This window comes from Poecilia mexicana, unplaced genomic scaffold, assembly GCF_051168715.1.
Source record: "Poecilia mexicana isolate PSO_F unplaced genomic scaffold, ASM5116871v1 scaffold_16, whole genome shotgun sequence".
Lineage (NCBI taxonomy): Eukaryota > Metazoa > Chordata > Actinopteri > Cyprinodontiformes > Poeciliidae > Poecilia > Poecilia mexicana.
In genome coordinates, this window is record NW_028263385.1 from 30,555,927 (window position 1) to 30,563,031 (window position 7,105).

General features: G+C 40.6%; 1 long non-coding RNA gene across 1 annotated transcript; it reads right to left on the reverse strand.

Moving 5' to 3' along the window:
- Positions 1-2,832: 2,832 nt before the first annotated feature.
- Positions 2,833-3,277, reverse strand: LOC148155185 (uncharacterized). Its single transcript, XR_015765557.1, has 2 exons — positions 3,007-3,277; positions 2,833-2,865 (listed from the first exon to the last, which is right to left on the reverse strand). It is a non-coding gene; the product is annotated as an uncharacterized LOC148155185 (long non-coding RNA).
- Between the last annotated feature and the right edge of the window lie 3,828 nt (positions 3,278-7,105).

Consider the following 7,105-nt stretch of genomic DNA (forward strand, 5'->3'; position numbering starts at 1 on the left):
GCTGGTGCCTTACCTCCTGGGAAGGTGGTCTACACATTAAAGTTATTCACTGGTTTCCAGTCTGAGACCACATGATAATTGGGTGTCGCCAGAAAGTCCCCTTTAGTCCATAATGCCTTTCTGAGACACAAAAAGCCTAAATAAAAGGGAAGGCTGAATCTTTGTTGCCTGAAGCAATAGATTAGTAAAAATAAGCAGAGGTTGTAAGTGATGACATGCATATCAATGCACCCCTGCAAGGTAAACAATGACTCTCAATTACAAGGCCAAGTTTTAATTTAAGATGATTGTAGAATAATTATTGCTCCTGACAGGGATGATTGAGATAGAGTGTCTATGGTCTGATTAAGGCACCCATCTGGATGCTTCCTGTCCTGTGGAGGTAATAAAGACATGACCTCTCATTGGAAGAGGGAAGCTTGCATTCACAAGAAGAGGCTCCTTCAATAATCTGTTTTTGTTTTCTCACATAAGTGAATACACTTCAGAAAACTTTTGTCCATCCACTGTTGATTTGTTTGTCTTCACAGAGTTGTGTAGGGAGCTGGTGCACATCTGCAGCAGTCATTTGGTGTGAGGTGGGGCACTCCCTGGACAGGGACAGCACAGAGACACTTTACATGGACTTAAACATAACAAAGGGCAATTTAGAGTTATGGGAAGAAGCCAGACTACACAGAGAGAATAAACCCATGCATAGGGAGAACATTAAAATTCTATGCAGAAAGACCCCAGCCTGGGATTCAAACCCAGGCTCTTTTTGCTTCAAGGCACTTCAGAAAACACTACAGACATTACTGAAAATACTACGTAGTTAGACTTTTTCATAGTCTTTCCTGTTCTTTTCTTTTGTCAAATATCACTACCAACATTAAATTGTGTTTTTCTTCCTTTGTCTTCAGATCCAAAACAAGTAGTATAACTTAAGGCACTCACTGGTTAGTGTTCAAAGTATTCCAAAACCATTAAAGTATGTACAAGCCTTCACTGCAAACATCTATCATAATGTTTGGTATTAGTTTGACCCATCTGCAGAAACGCTCACAGGAGACCGGAAAAGACTTAAAGATTTATTTACAACAATGTTGAAATGTGCAATAATGATGATTGAATGGATATCAGGTCCTGAGGGGGAACTCAGGAGGATCGGAGCTCTGGAGATAGACGTAGGAGAGCACAAATGAGGTTTTAACACAAAACTGTGGATGATACTTGTGTGGAAGAACTGGTTCAAATCTTACAGTGTTGTGGTCAAGACCACCTAACCCGAGACCAAGACAAGACCAAGACCAGAGTGTATCAAGACCGAGACAAGACCAAGACTTTTAGGGTCCGAGACCAAGTCAAGACCAAGACCAGCGGCCCACGCTACATGATACGATAAAATGTGAAATATGATCAAAATTACTTCTCAAATTGATCTGAAAATTGATCCCATAAAAACACCTAGATATATTAAAAGCAGAACAAACTCTTGGTTTGAAACAGTAATTGCTTGGTTTTTAATCGATGCGTTTTGAATCCACTGAAAGCAAATATGTTAACAAATAAACTGGATAGTGTGCTGTATGTTTAGTGATATTTTCACATTTGCGGTCTCGACTGGTCTTGAAATAAAATGCCGAGTCCTCAGAGCCCGAGACAAGACCGAGACAAAATGCGGTCGAGTCCGAGACGAGACCGAGACCATCAGAAAACGGTCTCGAGACCAAGACCAATCTCGAGTACTAAAACACTGTCTTACATAATAAACAGGGATTTATTTGTGTCAATACGAAACTGTCAAGACACTGGGTTTTTGGGTTTGGTTTTGTGTTCTATGTTTTTATTGTTTCTCAGTTATGTTTTAGTTCACCTTTTTTATTATTTGTTGTTACTGATTTTTTGTTAGATCTTTCTCATTTTTGTGTTTCTTTATTTCAGTCCCTGACAGGGTTTCTACTTATATTGCCACTCTAGATTTAGTTATTCTTCTATGTCTGTGTCTATCTCTGTCATTCTTTAGTGATTCTAGTTAGTCTTGAAACGATGTAGAGTCAATGCACAGCTTCAATTATTAGCTAGGAACCAGAGATCAGACTTGAAACCTGGGAGTAGTGATGGACTCTGACCTGAACATTCAGAACCACATAAAGACAGTTACAAAGTCGGCCTTCTATCACCTGAAGAACATCTCAGGATTAGAGGACTGATGTCTCAGCGAGATCTAGGGAAACTCATCCATGAGTTTCTTTAGTTGCACTGATTACTGCAACAGCGTCTTCACAGGTCTGACTAATAAATCAATCCTCCAGGTCCATCTGATCCAGAATGCTGCTGCTCTCATATTCTACTAAAACCAGAAAGATAGAGCACATCACCCAAGGTTTAAAGTCAATACACTGGCTCCCTGGACCTCAGAGAATAAACTTTAAAATATTGTTGTTAGTTTATAAATCACTGAATGGCTTAGCACCACAATACATTAAATATCTGCTGCTGTTGTATTAACTTTCCAGACCGTTCAGGTCTTCTGGATATGCTCTGTAACATGGTGGAGGACAGAACAGACAAGCAAAACTCCGGTGGAGCTGGATGAGGAAAGCTTGAGGCTACTAGCCAGAATAGAAGAGATCCAAGGAGTGTCTAGACGTTTGAAGACTGCTGACAGAACTGGGTGATGATCTGGAACAGGATCCAGGGTTATGTTTGGGGAACCTTGGAAAGGGAAGCACAGATGGGGTAAGTCTAAAGGACAATTCAAACAAGAACAACATGGAGATATGGGGGGCTAGTGTAACCGGATCCTTTTCTGCGTTGTGCTGGTTATTGAGTGAACAGGCCGTGACGCAGTTTATCTTTTAAAAGATGATTCTCGGTTTATTTCTGACGAGAATACAGACAAAACAACCGTGTTAAAGGCTGCCCGCTCCAAGTCCTCTCCCGCAGGACAACATGACAAAAGGGGCGGGGAAACACATCTCACAACTTACAAAAAAACTAAATAAACATTTTTGTACAACATACCTGACGAGAATACAGACAAAACAACCGTGTTAAAGGCTGCCCGCTCCAAGTCCTACACAAAACAAAAGTATATAACAAAAATTAACTTAATAGATCTATAAATAAACTGAATGTATTTAGATGGAAAAATAAAACGCACACACCTCTCCCGCAGGACAACATGACAAAAGGGGAGGGGCTAAGGGGCACAAACAATTTAAAGACAATACCACAGAAGAAGAAATAAAAGGGACGGGCTTCAATCTTAAAGTAACACGGTTAAAACAATGACAGAGGTGTTTCAGTAAGATAAGGAACAAGACAAATAATCAAACAAGACATTTTGTGTAATTATAACAAAAGAGAATTACAACCAGGTTACACTAGGAGTTACCACATAGGTTAACACTCTGGCGTCAAAGGACTGACAGCAGGCGTACTTAAGTACACCTTAAATCCATCCATCCATTTTCTAACACCCTTGTCCCTAGTGGGGCTGGGAGGGGTGTTCCTGGCCCCGAAACGTTCTCCAGCTAACATTTCGGGTGAACGGCGGGATCACCCTGGACAGGTCGCCAGTCTGTCGCAGACCTTAAATACAATAAATATGTATTCTAATTTTCAATTTTAGCAGTCTCTTCATTAGAAATATATATATTCTCCCACTTGGCAAGACATTTGCCTTAATTGTATAAAAGAAAACTCTCAAGCACATTTCTTTTTAGTATTAATATCATATTCATTCCATGAAAAAAAAATCTGTCTTTCTATCCACAAAACCCTCAAGTCTTACTGTCTGTTTTTTCTACTGCTCCAGTAACAAGTCAGCAGGGTGGAAAATTGCATCTTGTCATGTAATATGCCACCCCTCACACCCACTTCCTGAAAAAAAATACATATAATCTATGTTTTCAAAGGATGAATCTTTTTTCTGCTTCACTCCACTTAAGTTGAAAGCTAAGCAAAAAGAAGCAGCCCTTATCTATATCTGCAATCTGTTGGGATAAGCTTGAGAAGACTCAGAAAGATGAATAATGATCAGCTGCCTTTTTCATGCTAGTATGAGAGTCTACCATAAATTACTTCAGCCAGTAACCCCAAGGTACTTCACTAAAATGCATCACACTAGGAAAATAACAACCTCGTTTGCTCCTGAATAGGATGCTGTTGTGCCATAGTGTTCCCATCAACTAAACTTTACTAAACCAATCCCCAAATATGTTTGACAAGGTGCATGTCTAATTTATATAGGATCTTAATAGGAGCATAGTCATAGTTCATAGTTACAGGTCTAGCTGCTCAACCTCACTCATTCATCAAGTCCACCAATCAAAAGAGCAACAAAGAAAATATCATGTGAAGTGTTGCCAAACTGATCGCATGCTTGTTTTCCTTCTCATGATATTTTATTTCTGCTTAATCATCATGGATCGTGGCTTCATGATGTGATTACTCATGAAGTAAACACCATTTCAAAGGGGGGAACAAGGAAGACGAACAGAGAAGAGAAATAAAATGGCAGCCTGACGTTTTGTTACTTGAGGTAATAGAAAATGTTTCAGCAGGCCCAGCTGAGATCCAGGGTCTCCTTTAAGACTATGTATAACTTTCTTCTTGTTTTGCAGATGCAAATGTGTGATAAAGGTGAAAAAAAAGATTCACTATTCTACTAAAATGAGATCCTACTAAAATTTAGTATTTTAATAGAATATTATTTTATCAATCAAATCACTAGTTTTATCTCTACAGCCAAATTACATTATTATGAAAATATTTTTAATAATAGGTTCACACACACCACAGCTACTTTTTGCTTTATCTATATCAGGTGTTTATGATCTGACAAATGGTGCCAGAATTTCTGAAAGCATTTTTTGCACTCACCTGCCTGATTTTGAGAAGTGGTGGCTGAAATTCAGCCACCACTTCTCAGACAAAGAATTTCAGATTCCCCTGTTCATGAATTCTGAGAAAGCTGCTTTAATTTTGAGTTTCTTTGAAGCTTATCTCACAATAGCCACTAACTTTTCCTTCTCTCCTCAGAGGCTTCTGAATCTGTTATTGGCATTTTCTTGATTTCTACATTAAGATTCAGTAAACCTTAAAAGCTCAATCACTGCGTCTGGTGGAAATTTCCATTACAGAGAAATCTGGCCAAAAATTGACTCTTCTCCAGCATAACTGTGGTATAATAGTGTAGATCATTCCATTTCCATACTTCGCAGAAGGAAACTTGACCTTTGTTTCCATTGATTGTGCTATTTCCCTCCTTCATGGAGACATAAACACTGGAGGACCAAGCCAAGTTCTTAAGGCAGGTATTATTCATTCATCTTCATCCCCAGCTGTTGCTGGTGTTAGGTTCCGGGGGTTCTTTAGGGTTTTCTTGAGGCTGCTGTTTGGTTACTCACTGCTAGATGGAGTCCTGGAGGTGGCTGGGCAGAGAGCCTTACTCCCATGATGTCATCCTCACACTTGAGATCTATCACCTCGTTACCTGCTGCTTAAGAAGGGTGGAACGCCAGTGTTGACCAGTGATGGTACCACTTAGCCCCTCTGAGTTTCCTCTGAGTTTTTGATGACTTATTTTCTCAGTGATCTGAAAGTAATACCTTTTGTTGCCTCTGATTTTCTCAGAAGAACCCGACTTTGGACCTGGTGCTTGTCCCAGTCCTTCCCTCAAGACGTCAAGGGAGGTTACCCCGTAGATGCCCAAGTTTCCAGACTCATCTGAATCAGTTGTCATCTGCCTCCAATCCCAGAGCTCTGACTGGCCGCCGCCTTCAAGTGTCAGCCTGCCTGTCTGCCCTCCAAAACCACCACTCCTATTCACTCAGTCTGCCACTCAGTAACTTCCTCTGATCTCCAGACCAATCCGAAAGAGAATCCCCAAGAGACCAAGGAACCCCTGGACCAAATTTACCCCTCCAACGTCAATAGCTAATACAACTCAAGTAAGTCTTCAAACTTACCGTCAGCAAGTCCTCAGATCACCCACAACCTTGAACTCACCATCTCTCCTGTTTCCTCAGTGAACCGTATGCTGCCGATCAGTTCCTGGACCCGAATTACCCCGGACAAATCTGTTTCTTGCAATAAACATTTGCATTTTTTCCATCATATTCCTGTGGTGTTCTTGTATATGTGGGTTAAATCAGTAAAACCCATCATGACAGATGGCTTCTTTTTTGTGGGTGAGAAGGATGGCTCTCTCAGGCCATGCATTGATTATTGTGGACTTAATGACACAATACCCTCTTCCTCTGAATTCAGTGTCTGACCAAGTCCAAGGAGCAAAGATTTTTTATCAAGCTTGACCTGCACAATGCCCATCATCCCATACAGATTATGGAAGGTTAATGCATACAACATCTAACAGTTTCTGTTGGTCAGTTCTCTGATTCACTGTGTGACGTCACTTTGCCACCACCAGTTCATTGATCCATCGCTGAGAATCCAAATTTCAGATTCCCCCGTTCATGGATTCTGAGGTTTGTGGCCTTGGTTTTAATTTTGTTTGACACTTATCTCTCAACAGCTACCAACTTCTTTCTCTCCTCAGAAGCTCCTGAAAGCTCCTGAAAGCTCCTGAAAGCTCCAGCCATGGCTGCCCCTCACACAGGCAGTTGACAAAAATAACATATTTTGGCCAACTTGTTCAACTAATCATGGATCCCTTTAAGCTAATAAGTTTTTCAGGGAACGGGCCTGTAGTTTGGAAGTTATTAGCCAGAACGCATTGTACTTCACAATAGTGGGTAGGGTAGTGTGAGTAGCTGTCTGGTTCTTCTACCAGATTGGCTTTCCTGATATTTCCAGCACTTTCTGGTAGGGGTGCACCGATTTATTGGTGCCGATTTTTGTAATTTTGGGAGATCAGTGATCGGCTGATTTTTACATGTGCAGCCAATCTTATCCACCGTTGTCATCAACCTCAGCAAAGATCTAAAAATCAACCACTGTGCTTTTCTTTTCTCCTGTGAGAGAGGTTTGACTGACAAACAGGCCAACCAGGTCATGTCTGCACATTTACAGTTAACAATAGCCGCCCCATTGTTGCCATTTCAGCAACTTTCTTCGTAAATATTTCAGACAAAAAACTGGTATTGGCCAAAATGTG